Below are 23,901 nucleotides of genomic sequence, written 5' to 3'. Positions count from 1 at the left end.
TGTACAAGACATGTCCTATAAGTTATCATTGGAAAACTCATAATTTTAGTTATGGTTAGTATCATCCTGATAAAATAATTGTGGCAACATCGTATGTGAAGTTATAAGATTTCCCTGTAGGGTGTTATTAACACATGTTCCAAACCCCACAGCCCTGCCCAGACAGCAGTTGGGAAACAGGTCTGTCCCAAACAAAGAAATGTGTGCTCTGCTTAATTTGCATGTAAGCAGGAAACAGAGTCATCCAGCAGGAAGGGAAACAAAGAAAGCTCAAACAGGTGAGAAAAAGCCGGCAGGGAACATCCTTCCACATGGACTCTCTCTCCTAGTGCCCAGCTGGAAATGTTTTTCAAGAGAGGGACTATAAAAATAAAACGGAGGGACAAACACCCCAAGACACCCCTCTCCCTGCCCATCACATTCACCGCACCTCACGGGACAAAGGAAGCATTTGTTGGACTCTGGGGAAGGGGGCCTTTCCTGCAGGGTTTGGTTAGTAAGACAGTCGAAAGCATGTGGTGAGTAACTTTGCTTGAATCTGATATAGTTTGCCAGGTATTAGTGAATGTCTTATCTTGATTTTTCTTCTAACCATTTCTGACGTTTATGCCTCATTACTTGTATTCATTTAAAATCCATCTCTTTGTAGTTAAGGAACTTGTTTTATCTAATCCAGTGTGCTTAAATTTAAGACTCTGAATGACTATTTGAGATAATAAGATGGCATATTATTCCCTTTAACAGATTTAAAATATTTTGTATTGTGCAGAAGAGGGCTGGGCCGTGCAGGACATACATTTCTGGGGGGAGATCTGAGACTGTGGGTGTATTGGGATCAACCCGCAGTATAACCCAGGCTGCTGAGAGCCAGAGTATAACCCAAGTGTGACTGGGAGGCTGCAGTTACACACAGACACTCAGGGTGTGGCTTGCATGCTGGACGGCTGTCTGTGAGTGGCCCAGGTGGGAGCCAGGGCCGGCTCTGGCTTTTTTGCCGCCCTAGGCAAAAAAGCCACCCGCTGAGCCCCCACCCCCACCCCCACCCCCCAGCGCGGGAGGGGAGGGCACCGAGCCCAGCCGCGGGCCCGCAATCCCCGACCGGCCGGAGCGCCAGGGGGAGGGCAGCGAGCCCGCCGCTGCTCCGCTCTCCCCGGCAGCCAGAGCGCCGGGAGCAGGGCGGCGAGCCCGGCCGGGGCTCTCCACTGTCCCCGGCAGCCAGAGCGCCGGGAGCAGGGCGGCGAGCCCAGCCGGGGCTCTCCGCTCTCCCCGGCGGCCAGAGCGCCGGGGGGAGGGCGGCGAGCCCGCTGCGGCTCCGCTCTCCCCGACCGGCCAGAGCGCCGGGAGCAGGGCGGCAAGCCCGGCCGGTGCTCTCCGCTCTCCCCGGCGGCCAGAGCGCCGGGGGGAGGGGAGCGAGCCCGCCGCGGCCCCGCTCTCCCCGACCGGCAGCGAGCTTGATGGGCTGGTGCCTGGAGCCGGCCCTGGTGTGAGCTACTTCAGCAAAGCATTATAAGGCACCCAGGGTTGCAGGGCAGAGGTGACACAGCAGCTCATTAGTCTGGATCGTACCTGGTATGTCACAGACAGTGCCTTGGTTTTGTTAACACCCTGGACTCTTTGGGCCCGTATATTCCATCTAAATTAATACAACAAGACTCCAACTCAGAAAGCGCTGAGCAATTTTACTTCTGAAAATCAGGCCCCTTTAGGGTGTTTCAAGCTGGACTTCCCAAATCAGTAGTTACTTTAGAAAATCTTGACCGTGATCAGGGCTGGGCACACGGGGGAAAGGGGAGCACTGCTTCGCCTCATTCTTTGCCTTGTCTGTGAACACACCGAGATCTTCCACGCCTTCAATCCTGCGCTTTCCCTGAGCATTTCCAAAATCAGCAGCGGCTCCAGGCACCAGCACTCCAAGCGTGTGCCTGGGGCGGCAAGCCGCGGGGGGCAGCCTGCCGGTCATTGTGAGGGCGGCAGTCAGGCAGCCTTTGGCGGCGTGCCTGCGGGAGGTCTGCCAGTCCCGCGGAATCGGCGGCAATTCGGCAGCGGGTACGCCGAAGCCACGGGATCGGCGGACCTCCCGCAGGCATACTGCCAAATCTGCGGGACCGGGGACCTCCCGCAGGCATGCCGCCGAATCCGCGGGACCGGGGACCTCCCGCAGGCATGCCGCCGAATCCGCGGGACTGGGGACCTCCCGCAGGCATGCCGCCAAATCCGCAGGACCGGGGACCTCCTGCAGGCATGCCGCCGAATCCGCGGGACCGGCGGACCTCCCGCAGGCATGCCACCGAATCCGCGGGACCGGGGACCTCCCGCAGGCACGCCGCCGAAGGCAGCCTGCCTGCCGTGCTTGAGGCAGCAAAAAAGCTAGAGCCGCCCCTGTCCAAACTACCTTTTTACTCATAAAGTCAAAGAGGAAACTATTATCTGGCTCTCCTTAGATCCAGCTCTGTAACGTTCCTCTAAATGTGCATCTTGAATCAGGACAAGTTTTGTGTGAAAACAGCTTGTTTGTGGATTGTGTTTATCCAGTTTATTGTTTTGTATGCATGGGGATTAAGTCATTTTTCTACATGAGTGAATTAAGAGTGTCCCAAGCTGTAAGGTTTCAGTGATATTTATTCTCTAAGTAAGTAGATCGCTCTGCAACATTGAGCTGCAAACAGTAATCAAATTGTCCTCTCACCCCGTCATAATTAACATGAAATATAGACTCCTAATGTTTTACTGATTAGCCTACAAAGCAGAGGCACTGCATGGAATGAATAAATATAACGGGCTCTCTCCACTCTTTTCCGGCTGTCTGATCACTTCATACTCCCAAGCTCGCTGTTCAGTACACACGAATCCTGCGTGCTCCTTTGCACACCAGAGCGCTGCGTCTCTGCTTCCGTATTACTTTCCTGGTAGTCGCTGCGGGAGGTTATTTGAAAGATGATGCATCGTTCATAGGCAGTTTTTGGCTTGCAGTGTGTGGGAAATGAAGTGCTTTGCACAGGCCCACCGGCTCTCTGGGGATAACACCTAAACAAGGGGCCATGTCATCGGCGAAATATGGTCATGCAGAGGGAGCCGAACGGGAAGCGTCTGGCAAGCAGCAGGCTACCCTAGATAATGCTGAATCTCACTTTCAGGCTAGTCATGTGAGCATGCAACATGCATGTCATCACTGAAGAGATGTGCCGTTTTGCTGGAGCAACTGCCCGACGTCCCCAGGCATGCCAGCTGGCGGCAGCCTCTGCCAGTCCCAGCTTTCCGTGCCATCCTGCATCCAGATTCCTAGGTTCTCCTTGAATTCATTTACATGGCTGGCTTCAGATCCTTTCCTTGATACCTTGGGTCTCATCTCCGTTGGGAATTTGCCTGGATTCCAGCATAGCAGCCCTAGGGCAATCCCTAAGCATAGGCAGGAAGAACCATTCTTAGCACTGGTGGTGCCTGTGTAAACCCCACATCATGGCTTGCCTTGTCTGCACGGCGGGCGGTTCTGGGCAGTGGCTGGCCATCAGCTCCTGGAACCAGGGCAGGTCGGCAACCCAGACGAGACCTTAGTCCATAGGTCTGGTACTCTGTGTGGGGAATGGTTCAACAAGTGTTCTTGTGTATTCCAAGTCTCCCCTTTTTTAAGCCCCCAGGATAAAGCCTCATATTTCCATTAACTCCATAGATTCCTTCCATATGTTGGAAAAGCCTCTACCACCCCAGCCTTTACTTCCCCAGTGAGACTGCCAGGACTCACCACCTCTGCCCATAACTTCGATTCTTCATATCCAGTGTAATCCTTGTTGCCCCACGCTTCAGCCTTCTCTGACACCCAGCCCTCTCTGCATCCATTCAGGTCATCCCACCCTGCACCTGGCTGCTCTGGGTGGTCTGGGCTCCTGCCCATGTCAGTCCACGGGCTCTTCTGGAAGGAGGGGCAGCTGATAGAGCAAGACCTTTTATAGGGCAGCGGGAGCTGCAGCTGCCAGTGACTTCTGCACGGAGCATGGGGATGCACATGCTTCATAACCCTTTCCAAAGTGGGTAGGGAACCTAGATAAGAGTTGTGGGATGTCTATGCCCCTGTGCTAAGTCAGCAGAAGTAGCAATGTTTTCCAGCACCTGGTGCCCTAAAGTGAGGTCAAGCAACCTGAGTTCTACCCTCAGCAGTGATGTCGCATCCTTTTGAAGGCCATGGAACCCTTCCTAGGCCATAGGGCGGCGGGAGTGTAACGGAGGGTAGAATGCGTCTGGGCAAGCCCCCACTGAAGCTGGAAGCTCAGTTTTTCTGTTCTGTGCTGGACGAGTCTCCAGCAATACAGCCCAATAGCAAAACTGAATCTAGAACCATGACACCCAACCAAAGCTCTGTGCCTTCTGACTAAGCTACACAGGGCCATGCAGCATTGGATAGGACAGCGTCAACTGTCGTCATCTGGGGCACAGCGAACGGAATTCAGCTGCTCCTAATATCTACCACCTCCTAAAGGTTCTAGTGATGCATGTATTCCCTAGAGCAACTGCCAGGTGCTGGGACAGGATAAGGTGGCGAGAATGTTCTTGTGCTAATAAGGAGTCACCTAAGTTTTATCTGTGAATTTATCGTATTTTCCCTGATCAAATTTAACTTCCAAATATTGGTCAACAGCTAAACTCTAGAATGATAAGTACCCACCCAAGCAAACTTCTTCTTTCAATGGGAATACACACACACACACACCATCTGCTGTGTCCAACGCCAAGGTTGGGTGGGGACTATTACCAGTTTCTTGGCTTAGGTAAGTACCTAGACTGCCAGCCATCTCAATTCGAGGCCCATTTTACAGATGGGGGGACTGAGGCACAGGGCCTCTAAGTGACTTGCCCAAAGTCACACAGGAAGTCTGTGGTGGAACAGGGACGTGAACCCGGGTCTCCTACATATTGGGTTAGTACATATGTGTGCGCACACTCACACACACAATCTCATTGCTCATGGTCTGAAACTAACACATCTAACTTGATTCGTTTTCCCCCCACTGCCTATATTGAGTAGCAGCTATCAATAATTACAGAGGGCCCGGATTGTTATATGCTTTGGTCCATCTTGGAAGTACTGTAGGAAGTTGTACGGAAGCTCTTTGGGAGAGGGACTGTATTTGTGCAGTGGGGCTCCAATCAGGTTGCACCCTTAGACACTACCAGAATACTAATAATTAATAATCAAAAGAAGAGCTTCCGGTAGTGAACGTAGACTGGGTTTTCAAAGGCACAAAGGGCTGTAAGGTCTCCCCTCCCATGGAAGATAGAATCCCATCTCCCATTGATTTACTATCTTCCTTAGGTGCCCTTTGAAAATCCTGCCTTTATTCTTCTACCCAGTGTTGTCTGTGCTTGGCATAAACTTATTGCTAGAAATGCTCCCAAGCTGTGAGGACGGGGCTCAGAGGTAGAGTGGGAGGTGACCTGCCTTGAAGTTTCAACACGCTCAAGCTTGGTGGGGTGGCACAGCAAAGCCGTCTTGCCTAGCTCTAAAACTATTAACTCCCACATGCAAGGAATTAATTCAGGGAAGTTCTCTGGCCGGTGTTACACAGGAGGTCAGATGAGATGATCACAATGGTCCCTTCTGGCCTGGAAGTCTGTTAATCTATGACAGTGATGCGGTATTTGAAAGCAGTTGGACATTAAGATGCTGTGTCTTTGGGGAAAGCATCTCTGTGTAGCCAAACATCCTTTATCATTGCAGAAGAACTCTCCTGCACCAGGCTGGCCCAAGCCTTCGGTGGCCATGGAAATGCATTACGTGGTCAGCGGTTTTCATCTCAGGTCAGCTACAAACTCCTGTAATCAGACTCAATTGTTTTCTCATTCTCTTCTCAAGTTGAGCTCTTCAAGTTGAGCTGGTCGCTCAATGCTGATCAGTGAGATCTGATTGCATGTTTGTTAGAGAGTTACAGGCTGATTTCCTGAAGGAAGGGAGAAGGGCTGAGTGATTCCATCAAATCACCTTTAAATACAAGAGATGCGGAATTGTCCATATAAAATGTGCAGCCAAGGAAACCCTTTGCAGCCATGCGTCTCAGGCGGGTGGTGGGGACAGCAGAGCTATGAGTAGGGGACCTGCAAGGCTTCTGTAGGTCTCAGGGGTCCATCAACCTCAGGACTCAACAGGCACCCCACTCCCAAGCCCTTCTCTCTTGAGGGGCTGCATCAGAGGAATCTCTATGAGCAAAAACTTCACTAATCTTCCCTTCCCCTACTCCCATGTGTTTCTCCATAAAGGGGTAATCCTGGCTGGGACAAGTAACAAATGCTACCAAATACCTTCTCACCACCTCCCCTGCTGTTTGTAATCACCTCTCAGTGACTTCTGCTTTCCTTAGCAGCTCTGGGCCCTTTTCTTTCCCAACAGTTTGTTTTGCCAAGTATCTTGGTATTCAGTAAGGCTACATATGCCATGGAAGGGTCATTTCTCTAGGTCTAGACCCACAAGCTTTATTCATGTTAGTAGGGGGATTGAACCTGGGACCGCACACTTTTAATACAGGAATTCCTAGGGCCTTAGTTTAGAGACCCAACTTGCTTAGCAAAGGGTGCAGCAGGCTCATCAATCTCTAGTTGTGCTAGCCACCACTAGAGGGGGACAGAATGCCCCACTGAGCAGCAAAGCTTACACTAACTGAACTAAAATTAAGCATGAATAGTGGGGTTAAGTCCCGACCCTAAGCACCCTCTTCTGTGGCGGCTGGTGATGCCAGTAGCTGGTGAGGGTGCTCAGCGCCGCCTGATGTGCCTCCGTCTCTGTAGAACATGCCTCACACCTGTGTTCTGCATAGGAGACCTGCCCCGCTGCACATGCAACCCCTACTAACACTGGGTGGCTCTTTATCACCCACTAGTGGCTAGAGCATGCCTAGCGGTTTATGAGGTTGCTGCTGCCTCTAACCTGAGTAGCCTACTGCTTCAGCCTCATGCTTTTAGACCCAGCAGTTCAATCCTCAGTGATGTCTTCATCTTAGCTTCTAGACTCAGAAGATATCACTATGATCATTTAGTCTGATTTCCTTATGTGTAACAGGCCAGCAAATTTCACCAGTGTTCCTGGCTTCCAACCCAATTACTTCTGGGCTGAGTTAGAGCGTCTCTTTTAGAAAGATGAGCCCACTTTATGTGTAGAGGCTTTCAGTGATGGAGAATCCACCACATCCTTCGGTAAGTTGTTCCAGGTACATTGGCAGTGAGGGGGAAGGGGGTTCGGTGTGTATCCCAGTGGGGGGAGGCGGTGGTGGAAACTGCCTGTGAACATCAGCCCAAAGTGGCACCAGGGAAGCAGATTCCACAGGGGGGAAAAATGGTGGCTGAACGTCAGTGGGCTTTAAAATGTATTTATAAATTCAAGCCTTCACCTCTTTCACTATTCCCGCAGGTAACAGCTTTCAAAGGATCAAGTGCCTCTTGTGATGAATATTTTCTGTGTGTAGGTGGTTGAGAAAATGTACGTGTGCGAGAGAGAAAGAGACGGGAATCGTCTGAGTGGGCTGATGTGTGTGTACATATGTGGGTGAGCAGCTGAGCACATTGTGGGAACATGGGGAAGCAAACCATTGGCAACAGAGAACAGGAGTTTCACAATCTGCCATCTCCAGCTAGACAAGGCTAGGCAGAGAAAATGGAAGAGGGAGAGGCAGTGACAGGGGGATCTCTGAAATCAATAGAGGGGAGAAAATATGCAGGAGTGGGGAGGGGCTGCCAGGCAGGGAAAGATTAAAAGAACTAAATGTAGTGGCATCACAGGGGGCTGGCCCCTGAAGGTAGAGATGGGTCTCATTCATGACTCCTCCACAGGTGGGGAGAATGAAAGTCATGTGACCGGTGGGTCAGGTGACCCAAGCAGGCCTGCAGTAGATAAGGAAGAGGCCCGGACTGAGAAGAGGCTGCAGGCGGCTGGTGGGAGATGCCTGTAGGCCCTGAATCAGCCATGGGGAAGACACCCGTGGGGAGCATCCTGGCCAAGTCTCCTGGTATGTCAGAACAGCTTAGGCACGAGTTGATTTGGCTGCAGCTGCCTCCCCCGGGGAATAAAGACCTCCACACGCACAGCGTGATCCTCTTGCCAGCTCGGGCGCCGAGGGAGCAGCCCAGCCTCTGCTGCAGGGTCTGGCTGGGGCCTCTTGAAAGACATGGTAGAAGATGTGGTGGCTTTCCCTCTGCACTGTGTGTGCGCGCAGGAGGCTAGACAGGGGACTGGACTATACAGCAGCGTTTTGGGGTTGCCACAGAAACTGCCAATTTACAAATGATCGCTCTTCCTGCAAGGTGTCCAAGGCCCTCGGTGCCGCCCAGCTCCAGCCCTCTCTCTGCAGCCCTCAGGATTGCACTGCCGAGGGGCGAGGGCTGCATCGGTGGGGTTTCCATAGGCCCCTGTGCCTGGTCCTGTTTGGGGAAAATCACCTCTCTCTCCCGGAGAGCCAGGCTTTAACTGAGGCTCACCAGAGTCTGGGAATAACGAGTTACGTGCAAACGGGACTGTTACCAGCTCAGACCGGGCAAGGAGATGTTAAAGGTAAAGGGCTATGGTCACTGTGAAGCCAGACCCTCAATGCAGGAAGTATATGCTTTCTGTTGTTATTCAGCAAAGTAATATAAGGGACCTTCTAGTGTGTGTCGATTCAGATGGGCTTTATTAGCAAAGTACCACTACAAATCTCCCCGAAGTCGTTCATTTGAAATTGTTGGCCAGTAGGATGGGAAGGCCAGTGGAAAAGGCCAAAGTCCAGTCAAGAAGTGCTGGAAGAACAGGATGACAGACCCTTAGGGTGGAGGGACTGGGGCAAGAAAAAGCGGCTTTAAAGAGAGGGCAGACCCTCAGGAAGTATCTGGACCCAGCTGAAACTGGGCTGAAGGCTTTGCAGTTTTGAGATCCACTTGGAAAGACTGTGCAGAGCTTAATAAATTGCACCCCAGAAAGGGAATGTTTTTGAATATCCCGACTGCATTGACATTTTAAGCCTCCTTGAGCAGAAGGGGAAACTGAGGCAGAGTGCCACAGAGCTACCTCTGGCCAGCCGGGGGTGCTACAAAGCAGGAGCATCCTTTTACAAAGGGTAATTTAGCCAGAGGACGATGAAGGGTGGGAGACTGATAGGTTTAGGTCTCCAAGCATTTGAAGGGCACAAGCACAAGGAGGGGGTCGAACCTGAGTCACTTTGGCTGCAGCCCTGCTCGGGCCTCACTGAATACGGGTTGGGAAGTGCAGGGAGTTACTATGGTGGGCCAGTGGAAGAGACTGGACTGCGACTCAGCTCCTCCTCCTTGCCTTGTGCTCATTTCTCTAGGAAAAGGGGCGTTTGGGTGGGGCAAGCAGGAGGAAGTGGGGAGGTTCCCTTTTAACAGATGGTGGTGGAGAATCGCCCCTGTCACACTAGCAGTGTGGGATCAATGGAACTCCAGGGGTGTCAGAGAGTGGAAAAATCACTGGGTGTCTCTAAGCTCTTGGACCTCTGGTGGGGCCCAGCTGGAGATTGGCTACAGGTGAGGCAGTTTACTGGCCATCTTTATTTCGATGCACAATCACACAAAGCCCCTTGTTCCATGGCGGAGCACTAACAAAGCTTGGCCCCAACTCTGCTGCGCATCTGTAACCCATACTAGGAGAGGAGGAGTCTTTGTCGCCCTCTAGTGAGCAATCCACCAAAGAGGATAAGAGCCTCTACCAGTTCATGGAGTTTCTTCTTTCACTCACATGGCAGAGGCTCATGCTTTTAGGAGGGAAAACCCCAGATTCTAATCAAATGCCTGCTCAAGCCGGGCCATTGCACATGCTCCGTGTTCTATTTACGAGCACTTGTAACTCACTCCAATCCAATCCAGTCTGCTCAAGGAGAATGCTGCTCCCGGCTCCTCAATGAGGAGTATTCCCAGGACGAATTGCAAAGTTCAGCCCTCAGCTATTTGGGTTGTGGGGCTGTTTAAAAAAAGGCAGAGAGATTTAATAATGAATAATAATAATTAATAAAGGGGGGGATGCATTTATTCTCTGTCTTCTGAATCCAAAATGGCTGGATGGTGGCTTTTCCTCCAGTCTTCTCAAACACTTCACCTTTGGGCAGAAATTGGGCTGAAATCTTGACAAGCTCAAGAGATGAATGTTTCTTAAAGTTCTAATCATCTGAAAAAAGGGCTTGATCGCGGAAAGCATTTTCCAGTCATAACTACAGCTGCTATGCCACTCCAGCTATTACACACCATCCTACTTGTACTGAGAGTTCCTGTCCTGAGGTTCCGAGTTTTAGACTTGGAAACGCTATATCAAGTACACTAGAGGTCAAATTCTTCCCTCAGTAACTTCCTTGTGACCCGTTTCAGTTCAGCAGCATTGCACAGATGTTACAGAGATCCGAGCTGACCCAATTACTTTACATTAGAAGGTCTCTTTCTAGAAATCTATAATATATAACTAAACTATTGTATGTAAAGTAAATAAGGTTTTTAAAATGTTTAAGAAGCTTCATTTAAAATTAAATTAAAATGCAGAGCCCCCCGGACCGATGGTCAGGACCCGGGCAGTGTGAGTGCCACTGAAAATCAGCTCACGTGCGGCCTTTGGTTGCCTACCCCTGCTTTACATCATCTAACACTGCACTGGAATTGTTTAAAATTCTTGGTATTTTATTCTGTAATGCTGGCAAGTGGCTAAGCGATCTGCTGTAGCAAGTGCAAAAGAATTCTGTAACAGTCCTGTTGTTTTAGCAATGTATAGCAAATAAAGATTGTCTTATACAGTCAGATGGATAAACTTGGAGGAAAGTCAACCCTGATATAGGTTGTTAAATAATGCATGAGTTTTCCTGTGTTACAAAACAGAGAATTAAAAATACCAAAACTAACAAAAATCAGCTGGCTTGTGATGCTAGGGTACATAACCAATGTAAATTCCCAGAAACAAGCTATGTTAAGATGGAGTAAAAGTTGTGAACACATATCTAGACTGCATTGACATTTTAAGCCGCTTTGATCAGAATGGGAAACTGAGGCAAAGTACCACAGAGCCACCCCTGGCCAGCAGAGGCTGCTATGAGGCAGGTGCACCCTTTTACAGTAATGTAGGGTAAATTATGTTACAGGAATGGTGTAAGGAAATGCATGGTTAGCGCACCCACGTAACTCTTCCGTGTCGTGAAGGAAGAAAACATCTAATGTGTCTTTACAACTCATTGTCGTCCACCTTGAGAACACTCAGATGCCTTCCTCATAAGCAGATGGTCATTGGATGGTGTCAGTACAGGGCAGAGTTCAGGTTGTTTGCATTTCCGAATTTCTGAGTGCATGACTTTGCAACCTTAACAACACTCTTTCCCCCAAAGTTTTCCAGTAGAGGAGGGCAAAATTAGTTTCCCTCCAAGGCAACACAGGACCATGGCCTGGAGGGCTCTGCCTGTCCCCAGGGGGGCTTAGAGAGGAAGGATGGTGCAACGGCTAGGGTGCTGCCCTCTGAGTTAGGGGTCACAACCTAACGCCCTGTTCTCCCATAGGTTTCCTGTGTGATAGGCAAGTCGCTTAGCCTCTCCAAGCTGGGAGGGGTTGCAGGCACTTGGAGGATAGGATTAGAATTCCCAATGACCTTGACAAATTGGTCTGAATTCAACAAGATGAAATTAAAGATAAATGCAGTTTGGAAGGAAAAATCAAATGCACAGCTACAAAATAGGGGGCTACCTGGTTCGTCAGTAATACTACTAAAAAGGATCTGGGGGGTTATACTGGATCACAAATTAAATAGAACCCAACACTATGATGCAGTTACAAAAAGGTTAATATTCTGGGATGTATTAACCGGAGTGTTGTATGTAAGACACGGGAGGCAATTGTTCTGCTTTACCCAGCAGTGGTGAGGTCTCAGCTGGAATAGTGCGTCCAGTGCTGGGAAGATGTGGAGAAATTGGAGAGAATCCAGTGGAGAGCAACAGAAATGATAAAAGCTTTAGAAAACTTGACCTGTAAAGAAAGGTTAAAAAAACTGGGCGTGTTTAGCCTTGAGAAAAGGAGACTGAGGGAGGGACTTGATAACAAAGGGCAAAGAGGGCAGTGATCAATTGTTCTCCAGTTCCACCGAAGGTAGGACAAGTAATGGGCTTAGACTGCAGGGAGGGAGACATGGGTTAGATATGAGGAAAAACTTTCTAACAATACGTGTGAAACTCTGGACCAGGCTTCCAAGGGAGGTTGTGGAATCCTCATCACTGGAGGTGTTTAAGAACAGGCTGGACAAAACCCTGTCAGGGATGGTCTAGGTTGACTTGGTCCTGCCTCAGCACAAGGGGCTGGACTTGATGACTTCTCAAGGTCCGTTCCAGGCCTGCATTTCTATGATTCTCAGTGCCTCGATTCTCCATCTGGAAAATGGGAATAATAATACTTAGCTCTTAAACATTTCCCCACCTCACAGGGATGTTGTAAGGATGTGTATGTTTAAAATGTTGGGGGGTGCTCAGATACCCTGGTGATGGAGCCACCTAAGTACCCTAGATAGATAGTATATTACCAAGTACCTATAAGCAGGTGGTATTCTCACCCTACTCCTAACATGCTACATGTGTCTGGTCCAAATCTACTCCTTGCTGGGCTTCGCCTTTATTGTGAACTTTTACAGAACAAAAGAAAACTTAAACCTCAGCATGAGCTTTTTCATTAGCTTGGATGTTCTTACAGTCTTTCCCTGCAAGACCCTTTTTGTCTCTGCCCCTCGTTCCCATCCATCAGAGAGAAACACAAACCTCTTCTGCCCCTGGGTTGGAGCTCATAGCATCTACCTGGTCTATCTGCTAGGCAGAGTGACTGGGCAGAAATAACTCATCTCTTGGTGCCTTGCACCTGACCACACAGGGAGACAGCAGAAGCGCTCTGCGTTCCAGCACACGCTGTTACAGTGCTCTGATGAGTAATAGCGAGTAAAGCAAGCTACAGATGAACGGTTCTTGATATCCCCAATACAAAAGTAATGTATAGCAGCCGAAGAACCACAACGGGGATATGAATATGCTGCAAACAGACAGAGATCCCAAAGGGCTTGCTGGGGCTCTATCATACAACACATAGTTGTGGTTTCCAAGCATTTGCCATGCTACAAGGGGTCTCAATCCTACATTTCTGCACACCCGTCTGGAAGTTTTGCATGTGCACGAAATGCAAGATGAGATCTCGGGCTGCCAGACCATTATGCAGAGATCTGCCACCTGTCTCGGCCAGCAGAAAGAGAAAGGCTATGCTCCGGTTCCCCCAGGACACAGGCGTTTTAATCTAGTCAGAATTACCAGATGCCCCTCCCATGTAGAGCAGCAATTGAAAAATAGCTATTTTGGGGAAAGAGTGCTTGGAATGTTTAGCTAACTGTGTGCTCAGCTTGACAGAATACACAGGGGTGCTACATTGCAGGTCACAAGTCAGCAAAATACACGCACCTTGCTATACATTGAATGGACCTGGGTGTCTAAACCATCTACTGCAAAGAGCACAACACGGGGGTTACCTTACAAGAGAATCAATAGACGTACTACGGATGGATTAGTCTGCAGAAGAGAAGGCTGAGGGGGGATTTGATAGCTGCTTTCAACTACCTGAAAGGGGGTTCCAAAGAGGATGGATCTAGACTTTTCACAGTGGTACCAGATGACAGAACAAGGAGCAATGGGCTCAAGTTGCAGTGGGGGAGGTCTAAGTTGGATATTAGGAAACACTATTTCTCTAGGAGGGTGGTGAAGCACTGGAATGGGTTAACTAGGGAGGTGGTGGAATCTGCATCCTTAGAGGTTTTTAAGGTCAGGCTTGACAAAGCCCGGGCTGGGATGATTTAGTTGGGGATTGGTCCTGCTTTGAGCAGGGGGTTGGACTAGATGACCTCCTGAGGTCCCTTCCAACCCTGATATTCTATGATTCTATGGATCTGTAATTCTCCATGCTGGCATCTCCTCAGGTCTCACCAGCGAAGCCAGGTCAGAGCTGGGCAGTACCAAGGTGCTTGAGAAAGCGGTGTAGTGACTTAGGAGTTGGCAGGCCAAGTTGGTGCTGCCTCAGTGTGCCAGAACCGTGCTAGACGGGAGAGTCATAAAGCAGAGACTCCACGCACTTGTGGGCACTGAAGTTCTAGTGGCGTTTTTTGTTGCCACTAAAATCCAGGTTGAATTTTGGCAAAGCAACCAACCCTACTTCTGCCCGAAGCTCGCTCTCACTTCAGCTAAGATGTTCTGCCTAGGTTAATTCCCCTTGTAACTTCCACTGCTACAATATCCTTCGTCTGGGATATAAAATGGGGCCTACCTGGGGCCCCTTCTTCCCCTGAAACCTGGAACTGTGCAGGGCAGACCTCACATGCACTCTGGGGGTGCTAGGAGCTAGGTGGTTTCTCCCTCTTCTTCCGCCCACTGCCATGTGGCCTTGAAGAAAACCTGCAGGGAGGGGCCAGCCGGAGACTCTAGCCATAGGAACAGCTGCAGACCCAGCCAAAGCAGGGACCTTCGGCCATTCCGAGAACTTCCCACCATTCTGACTGGACTCTCGCTGCCCTGTGCTGACTGGCTGTTTGCCCCTCATCTCAGCTCCACTCCACACGTGTCCCCCTTAAGCCCTTCCCCTCACTTCCCTCCCTCTCCCTTTCCTTGTCTTTCCATTTGGCTGCTCCCCTCCTGACTAAACCCACCCTCCAAAAAACATGGCTAACGTACTGTTTGCTGCCGTCACATTGCTCACGCTGCTTGTGTGTTATAGCCCTTTCCCTGCCCCCCCCAACCTGGGTCTGTCTGGTCTATTTCGATTGTAAGCTTGACGAGGCAGGGACCATCTACTATTGTGTGTTTGTACAGCGCCTAGCACCACGGGGCCCCATTCTTGATTGGCCCTTAAGCACTACTTGATTGATACGAATCTCCCTCCTAACAAAAATACGCCCTCTGCCACGCTAAAAGGCTTCTGCAGTCTACCCTGAAGTGACCACTGGCCCTTCAGACACTTCCCTGAATTAAAGGTGCCATAGAAAGGTAAGGTAAATTCTACAACAACATGTAGTAACTCTAAAACAGCAGGGCAGCCACAGCGCTGGAGCTGGAGATGTTGTCCTGTTACAGACCCGGGAACACCATGCTTCTCGGTGTCATTTCCAGATGCTTCCGGGGCATGGATCTGTGCAGTAGCGAAGTGACCGCACCTAAGCATGGCATTTTCAAAGCAGACTAGAGGATATGGACCTTCAAATCCCACTTTTTTCTAATGGGAGCGGGGCAGCTCAAACCTTTCAGTGGCTCTGAAAATCACAGCCTGATTTTCATAAGGGCCAATATCATTCTGTGCCTCTCCAAGCTTAATGCTGGGCAATATTACCCGTTATGTAGTATCTGTCCTTATTAACATACTAGACAGACCAGGTGGGTGAGGGAATGTCTTTCATTGGCCCAACTTCTCTTGGCAAGAGAGACAAGCTTTCGAGCCACACAGGGCGCTTCTTCGGCTTGTCATCCTGGGACCAACATGGCTACAACAACACTGCATCCATCCTAGCATATGTCCCTATTAGGTAGGCCTAAGCAGTGCTTGAGTTTTGTGCTGGTCACCTAGAGAGGAAGGCTGGACCAGGGGTTCCTGGCACTTCGGAGCGATGGGTTGAGTTCCCTTCTCTGCCACAGACTTCCTGGATGACCTTGGGCAAGTTGCTTTATTTCAAGGGGAGTCAGGTGGACCCTGTGACAGATGGGGATAGATTGCAATGTGTGTGATAGGGTGGGGGCATCATTCGTACAATGTTGTTATTCATCTCGGGGACAGTGTACAGCGGGAGCTTATAACAATCAACTTGCTAGTTTGAAAAACAAAAACCCGCCATCCTCAGCTGCTGCCTCTCCCAAGATGAGACGTTTCTGTGAATGCTAAGAACGAGGACTTTGGGGTTAATTGACCTGATCCAGCCGCCTGAGGCGAAGGGAGAATTGTGATTAGCTGGGAGATATGCTGAAGTGGAAGACTGCACGGATCATGTGTGATCTGAAACTGTTTTTTTCAATGTCTCTAGCTCCTAATTTCATCTTCGTTCAGCACATCAGAAATACAATTTGTCCCACAGTCTGCGGTTTCAATAACATCAATTAGCCAGCCCCAGCGAGCGCGATTAGCAAGACATGTCCATAACCTCTGGAAGATTGGAAGGGCTTTGGCTGCTCCTTGTGTCTGCCTTATGGTGCAATTATCTCATTACGAGCATATCCTCCGCCATTAATGTCATTTATTAGTATTTTGCAGAGTTCAGCAGAGAAACTCCACGGAGAGGGGAGTGCGAGCGAGCACTCCACACATAAATCAATTTAAGCCACGATGGAAAATGGATTTTATTCTGAACACTTGGGCTAAATAAAATAAATTGTGCATTAGAGATCCCTAAGACATCCTGTATCCCAGCCCATGGAAAGGAGTTAGGCTGACGTCTGCTCTGAATTACCGTTTGCTGTCAGTGGGAGTAGCTGAGATTAGAATTTGGCCCATAGCCTCCCTTGTTTTAGCTGGTCCTCCTCTTAATCTCCTGTGGTGGTTGATCTCCTGGTCTCAGTCCCTCTGCCTTCAGTTCTGATGTGAGTCGCATAGCAACAGAAAAAATGCCAATCATTGTGGTTGAAGCTGCGCCCTTCTCTTATTTGACTGATTGGGGGAATAAATGAGGAGTCACTCCTTTGCTTAGCCTACTTGGATCTTGGGCTGGGTTTGGTGTGGAGAACAGCTCGTCTCTCTGGATATTTCCCCACTGTAAACCAGGCGGCGGGCATGAAGGGAGAGCAGACTTGGGGTACATCTATACTTACCTCCGGGTCCGGCGGTAAGCAATCGATCTTCTGGGATCGATCCCGGAAGTGCTTGCCGTCGACGCCGGTACTCCTGCTCCGCGAGAGGAGTACACGGAGTCGACGGGGGAGCCTGCCTGCCGCGTGTGGACCCGCGGTAAGTTCGAACTAAGATAGTTTGACTTCAGCTACGTGAATAACGTAGCTGAAGTTGCGTATCTTAGTTCGAAGTGGGGGGTTAGTGTGGACCAGCCCTTGGTTACACGCCTAATTTAAAAACCTTAGTGATCCAGGCAGAAAGGGTCCCATGTGACTTTTGTGACCACTCGCGCATAATGACTGGTGAAGAGGCAAATGGACCAGTGCAACAATTCAGAATGAAGTCCGTTTTCCACTGTGGCTTCAATTGATTGATGTGTGTAGCGCATCTTTTTCTTTTTCTCTTCTCCCCCACCCCACATGGAGTTTCTCTGCTGAACTCGGCAAAATACAACTAAATGAACAAAGAAACACCACAGTCTGTCTTAGCGATTTTCAAAAGAACCAGTTTAGAAAGAAATTCATAAAATAGCTTTAACATTTGAGTTTTCCTTTTTGTCCTCCCCATTTTGACACTGGGGGGGGGGGCAGAAGAGGAAAAATTGAGAGAACCCTGCAAACCAAATGTTTCTGGTTTTATAAAAATAACCCAGAACACTTAAAAAAACAAAAACTTCTTTTTTTAAAAAGGCCATTTTTTGACACACTTTTTTTGGTTTGAAAAATTCTAATTCAGGAACAGCCTGTAGGCTGAAAATTATTATTCTAAACTACCCAACAAAGAATGCTTCAATTTTCAGAAACCAAGACTGGGTCAGAAGAGATTCACAAATGGCCAAAAGTAGAGCTGTGCGAATAATGCATTTCCAGTTGCTGGCAATTCTGAAAAGTTGGGGGGGGGGGGAATTCACTTCGGATTAAACCGAAAATGAGCTTTTTCTAAATTTTTGGCTAAACCAAAAAGTTGGGGGGCGGAGGGAAATTACTTCGGCTCAAATGAAACATTTCCGAATTCAAGTTTTTTATAATATTTTTTGCATTTAAAAAAATTCAAATTGACAAGAATTTTGAAACACAGTCGTTTCAAACCAAAAAATCGAAACGTCTCATCTTGAAATTGCTGAAATGAAACATTTTGACTTTTTCAGGAATTTTTTTAACACGAACTATTCAGCAAAACTCACATGAAAGCTACCCAGCTGCCTCAAGAGGTGTGTGTGTGGGGGGGAAGACAGCCCCAGCAGTAATGGAGGGAGGCAGGGCCGCCCAGAGGATTCAGGGGGCCTGGGGTCTTCGGGGGCAGGGGGTCCCCGCCGCTGAATTGCCGCCGAAGACCCGGCACTTCGGCGGCGGATCCCGGGGCGGAAGGACCCCCCACCGCGGGTCTTCAGGGCACTTCGGCGGCGGGTCCTGGGGCAGAAGGGTCCCCCGCCGCCGAATTGCCGCCGAAGACCCGGAGCGGAAGAAGCTCCGGGGGCCCGGGCCCCGCGAGAGTTTTCCAGGGCCCCCGGAGCGAGTGAATGACCCCGCTCCAGGGGCCCCGAAAAACTCTCATGGGGGCCCCTGCGGGCCCTGGGGCCTGGGGCAAATTGCCCCACTTGCCCCCCCCGGGCGGCCCTGGAGGGAGGGACACCAGATAGCTCTCCCACCCCTTGGAGTCTCTGGCACCCACTGGCCAGCTGGAAGGAGGGGAGCTGATTGACCAGCATTCCCAGCTGCCAGGATTTAACCTGGAGTGGGGGCCACATGGAGCCTCTTTTAGCTCTATTCCAGCAGCCCCTCTTTATCCCCGACCCCGAGATAGGAATGGGAACCTGGCCTGACCGATGCTGCGGGTCTAGCTGATTACCCGTTTGGGGGACAGGAAGGAATATTTTTCTCCTACGGGCCAATTGGCAGAGGAGTGGGGAGTGTTTTGCCCTCTAACCACAGTGGTTAAGTAGGAACGTGCTTAGTACCTAACGGAGGTACTTGGGTTGGGTTGTTAGTTTGTCATCACTCACAGCCGGTTTCCAGTGTCATTAAAAGGATAAAATGAACAGTTCCCAGAGGTAAACAACCTGTGATTTTGATGATGGGCGTTGGGCTCAGGAATAGGGTGAGCCCTTGTGGCTCTCGTGGGCTGAGATCCCCCCCTTCCGCATCCTCTGTCCCTTTCGCAGCGGAGAGGAGGGTAGGACTCAGAGCAAGCGGAGACCTGGTTTGGGGGGGTTGGCTCAGAAGAGCCTACTCTGAGTTATGGGTTATATGGTAGGAGCCTGTAATCCCCATGCTGGAACCATTAAATCCTTGGTAGAGCAGTGCCTGGGTGATGGGGGGTATCCTAACCTCCACCATCATACATGTTGGGAATGCCACAGGATTAGCTGTTCTGGAGAGGTTTCTACCATCTCATGAGAACCCACCCAGGAGATGGGCCCCTTCTGGCTTTGAAGCTGGCCCCACGGGCAGGCTCCATCCACCCCAGACGAGCTTTATAACACGCCTTACAGTCACAAAACAATGGCTTGTGCCTCCAGCCATCATGGGTGGGTGAGTGGGGAAAAGTCTGCTGGAAAGGCAGCCTGCCAGCAAGCACGCAGCAGAGGCAGAAGTTCTGGGAGATGGGGATGCATGAGATGCATGAGCAGATCTTGGGGGAGCTGGGAAGGGGGGCTCGTCGCTGAAGAGGGTTGATGTGGTCAAAGTGGAGGAGAAGAGAAGAGGGGTGTTGGCTAAGACTTGCACCATCTGTGAAGCCTGTGGGACATCTGACTGAGATGGGCCTGGGGTAGAATTCCCTGCTTCTTGCCTTCTCCCCTTTGAGTCTCTTCCTCCCTCTTTCCTTATCCAAAACATGCCCCTTCCCCTGGATCCCTGGAGATGGAGAGAAGGGTGACCTTGGTGGAGGAGGGAAATCCCAGGAGCCCAGTGGAGGGAAATCAGGAGAGAAGTCCTCATTGGTGGCTGTCTCTGTCTCTTCATATCCCATGCTCTCGGGGGTTCTCTTGCCAGTCGCTGGGCCCTAAGGGAAAAGGGGTGTGATGCTCCCACTGCACAATAGGTAGGGGGGATAAGTCATCGTGGGACGCATTGCTAGCGGGTGTCCAGCAGGTGGAATTACAGGCAGAAAAGCCATCAGGCTGGCCCGTCAAGACAGCATAGTGAGCTTTGGGTGCTAACTCCCAGGAGGCTGTTCCGAGGCCATCTCCAAGGGGGGGAACCATCGCTGCTGAAGGGATAGGGGTTATGACAAAGCACGGAAGCCGAGAATGGGACAAACTGCAGCAGGGGCACCATTTCAGATTGGCCCCCCCACCTGGGGCAGCAGGGCTCAGGCAAGCTCAGTCCCCCTCCTGGGGCTGTGTAGTCATTGTAGGAAGGGGGTCATGGTGGAATGACGTTTCAGACCCCCTGATTTAGGCTACTTACATTTTGCAGTTCATCAAGCTTGAAATAGATCATCTAACTTTTGGAAACCCCCTACTAGGGCAAGGCCCTGTGAGTTTATACTGCACCTGCCTGGGGCTCTCGGGGTGTTACCCTACTACAAATAATAGACTAGCAATTGACTTTAAACAGGAGTGAAACTGACACTTTCAAGTCACACATCTATTTAAAGGTTTCAGAGTAGCAGCCGTGTTAGTCTGTATCCGCAAAAAGAACAGGAGTACTTGTGGCATCTGAAGAAGTGGGTTGTAGCCCACGAAAGCTTATGCTCTAATAAATTTGTTAGTCTCTAAGGTGCCACAAGTACTCCTGTTCTTTTTACATCTATTTAAAGGCTACTTACTTTCCAGACGGCTCTTAAACACAACGCTACAGTGACTGAGTGGCAGTTCTCACGGGAGAATATTTAAAATGTGGATTCTTCTTGGTGGTTGGTTTTAAAGTTGAGAAAAAAACCGAGTCTTCAGAGGTATCTCAGGGCCATGGCAAGCAGGAAAATAAAATAGACAGGCACAGGAGCTCTGAGCAGCTCTTCCTCTTGAAAAAAAAGCCAGAGGGTCAAATCTTCCAGACCTTAATCAGGTAAAACTTCTATTGCCATCAGCACCTCCGCGCATAGACATTAGCCTGTGCTCAATAACTATACACTCCATACTTAAATATCTGAGCCATCTTATCCAGAGTTACAGATCTTCTACGCGTTGGCTCAGGGACTACAATTTACTGGCATATTCTGAACAGTGCTGAGCACACAGATGGTGCCCAGTGAATAACACAAATCATGACAATAATCGCTGACTTTATGGACTCTGAATGCAATTTCTGTTCTTTGTTCTGGAATTGGCCTGAATATAGCGGACACCCTAAGAATTTGAGGCATAAACACATCTGATACTTATATGACACTTCCTCGTTCCTTCCTCTTCTCAAACTCAGAACGAAAAATGATAAAACAAGATGGTTGTCAGTTAAAACATAAAATTTCACAGCAGCCATTGCTCTACAGCCCAGCCTGGGGCAGAACCTGCCACCTCTTGGGGGTGCCGTGATCTCCTGTCATCTGACTCTCTTTCTTCAGCCTTCTGGACCTCTGTGCTGCTTTTCATGCTGTCAGCCATGACATCCTTCCCAATCGCCTGGGACCAATTGCTGGAGTCTCAGAGTACTGACCACCTTGGTTTTGCTCCCATCTCTCAGAGTCCTCATTTTTGCAGCATACAGCAGAGAGATAGGCTGGTCCAGTCGATAGGAAGCAAGCCCTCAGAGACCTGGCTTTACTCCCCTCATGGAACTCCTGTATGACCTCCAGCCGGTGCCTTAGGGACCAAGCTTCAAAGCCTTTTAGTCACCTAAAGATGCAGCTAGGCATCTAGTGGAGTTTACGAAGCACCTAACCTTCTAGGAGCTTTTGAAAATCCCACTAGGTGCCTAAACACCTTGGAAAATTTGGCCTTTAGTCTGCGTGTGACTCAGTGCCCCATCTGTACAATGGGGATAAAGCGCTGGTGTTAGAGGCGCTGTGATATTGTGAGATATTGTGATATTGTGAGGCACTCAGATACAACAGTGATGGAGCCACGTAAGTACCCCAGGTAGAATGGGAAATCCCACTACTATCCCTTCCCTTGGTTTTGGCCCCTTCTTTTCACCTACCCCCTCACATCTCCCTCTTTTCTGAATGTAACCTTGGCTCAGAGGGCTTGCTGTATTTCTTCTGAGTCCCCTGCATTCTCTCTTCAAACCTCCAGTGCAGAGGGATTCCCGTTTTACAGGTTCAACTAAGGACTTCCAGATCCTTTAATTTAATTACCAGTCCTTTCTTATCTCAATTCCCCTCCTCTGTTTGTAAACAACATGCTGACTCTCTGCCCCAGGGGCACCTCTCTGGAGAACTCATATTCCACACTCAGGGTAGGTCTGCTCTAGAAGTGCTATATTGGCACAGCTGCGCCACTGTAGCGCGTCTGGTGACGACGCTCTATGCTGATGGGAGAGTGCTCTTCCGTCAACACAATTACTCTACCTCTGCGAGAGGAGGAAGCTATGTCAGAAGGAGAGCATCTCCCACACACCATGACACCTCTACCCCTCCAGCCCCACCTTGGTCCCTGCCCTGCTCTGTAGTTGGATTGGTGGTGGCGGGGCCTCCTCTCCCAGAAAGCCAGGGGCAGTAGCACAGGGCCCTCTTCTCTCTTCTGGGAGTGGTAGCAGGGCCCCCAGTCACTTGGGCACAGCAGCGTCAGGGTGCCCCCACTGCTTCCCAGGTAGCCGGGATGTCTCTGCTTGGATGGTGGGGCCAGGCTGGGAGTCCTCTTCACCTCGTGCTGCTCAGAGTCTCCTGCTGGGGAGGGTCTGGTAGCAGGGCCCCCAGAACAGTGAGTGAAGCTGGGAGTTAACACCCCATTGAGATACATAGAGCAGTTCCCTCTCTGAGTGATTGTTTCAGGCTCTCTGCAGATTCAGGTGGAGGTTGCTGCTTTGGGTGCACTCAGGTCACAATTTCAGTCTTTTCTTCCCAACCATGAGGACTAGAACTTTTGTTTAAATGAAAGTCGAGGTTCTGACGGAACCCCATGACTCCAAGAGCAGGAGTCCAAGGCACAGGTCTACAGTGCCTGTGCCTTCATGCAGCCCTGGATCTCACAGATCCTTCCAGCCAGAATCATGATCAGGGGACAAAAACAGGAGCAGCTTGGTCCTTTCCTTTCCCCCTCCCCACTTCCTCTGCTTCCTCTCTGAGTCCCGCTATTCCCATCTGGTTGTGTGTATGTATTTGTGAGAGATTTTCTCGGGCATATACTGGCACTAGCATTAGTTCCATCATATGCCTGGTGAATGTAATGGGTCTCTTCCTGGGCAGTTACAAGTAGCCAGATGGTACCTCTGCGATTGGAGCTATGGTAAAGTTATGCGCAGGCGAAGGGTGGTGATTACTAGAATAACTCCCACCAGGGCCATTCTCCTCTCACTGTGGGAGGATCGAAAAGAAAATTGCTGTAATTCATGTTTTAGGATGGTGGTTTCCTGGTCCATCTCTGCAAAGCGAACCAGGTGTGAGCTTCGCATTGTTTATTGCCTGGCTCTGGAGCACTGGCAGTGCGCTCTGTTCTGTACAAGGCAGGATATAAATTCAATTTCCCAAAGAGCTTTCAGTGGATGCACGCAACTGTACCATGGTATCAATGTTACGGGATTGGGCCACAGTTCAAATATTCTGTTTCTCTCTATTTTGTCCTTCTTTCCGGGCTTTTCATTTACTAGTTGCTCACTTGGTACAAGTTAGGGTGGGAATAAAAAGTCTTTCAACCTACTAACTCTGCCAAGCCAGCCCCATTGCTATTTGGGGCTTTAACTTTCCCATCTTGGCTCTGCTTTCATCTCAGCAATGAGGTCTGTGTTGTGACAGCATTACTCACAACGAGTAGTACCTTATTCTCAGTATTTATTATTACTGCAAGTATCGCCTAGAGACCCCATTGTGCAGATGCTACACATACGCATATAACAAAGAGCTTCCAATCTAAATACACAAGAGAGACATGGGGAGGGGGGAAAGGAAGTGTCGTTGCATTTTACAGATGAGCATCTGAGGCAAAGCGAGATTAAGGCTCAGAAGTTCAAAGGTATTTAGGCACCTAACTCCCAATGGTGAGAG

Source organism: Terrapene carolina, unplaced genomic scaffold, assembly GCF_002925995.2.
Source record: "Terrapene carolina triunguis isolate 2854851 unplaced genomic scaffold, T_m_triunguis-2.0 Scaffold35098, whole genome shotgun sequence".
Taxonomy (NCBI): domain Eukaryota; kingdom Metazoa; phylum Chordata; order Testudines; family Emydidae; genus Terrapene; species Terrapene triunguis.
Note: the sequence above shows the minus strand (reverse complement) of the source record.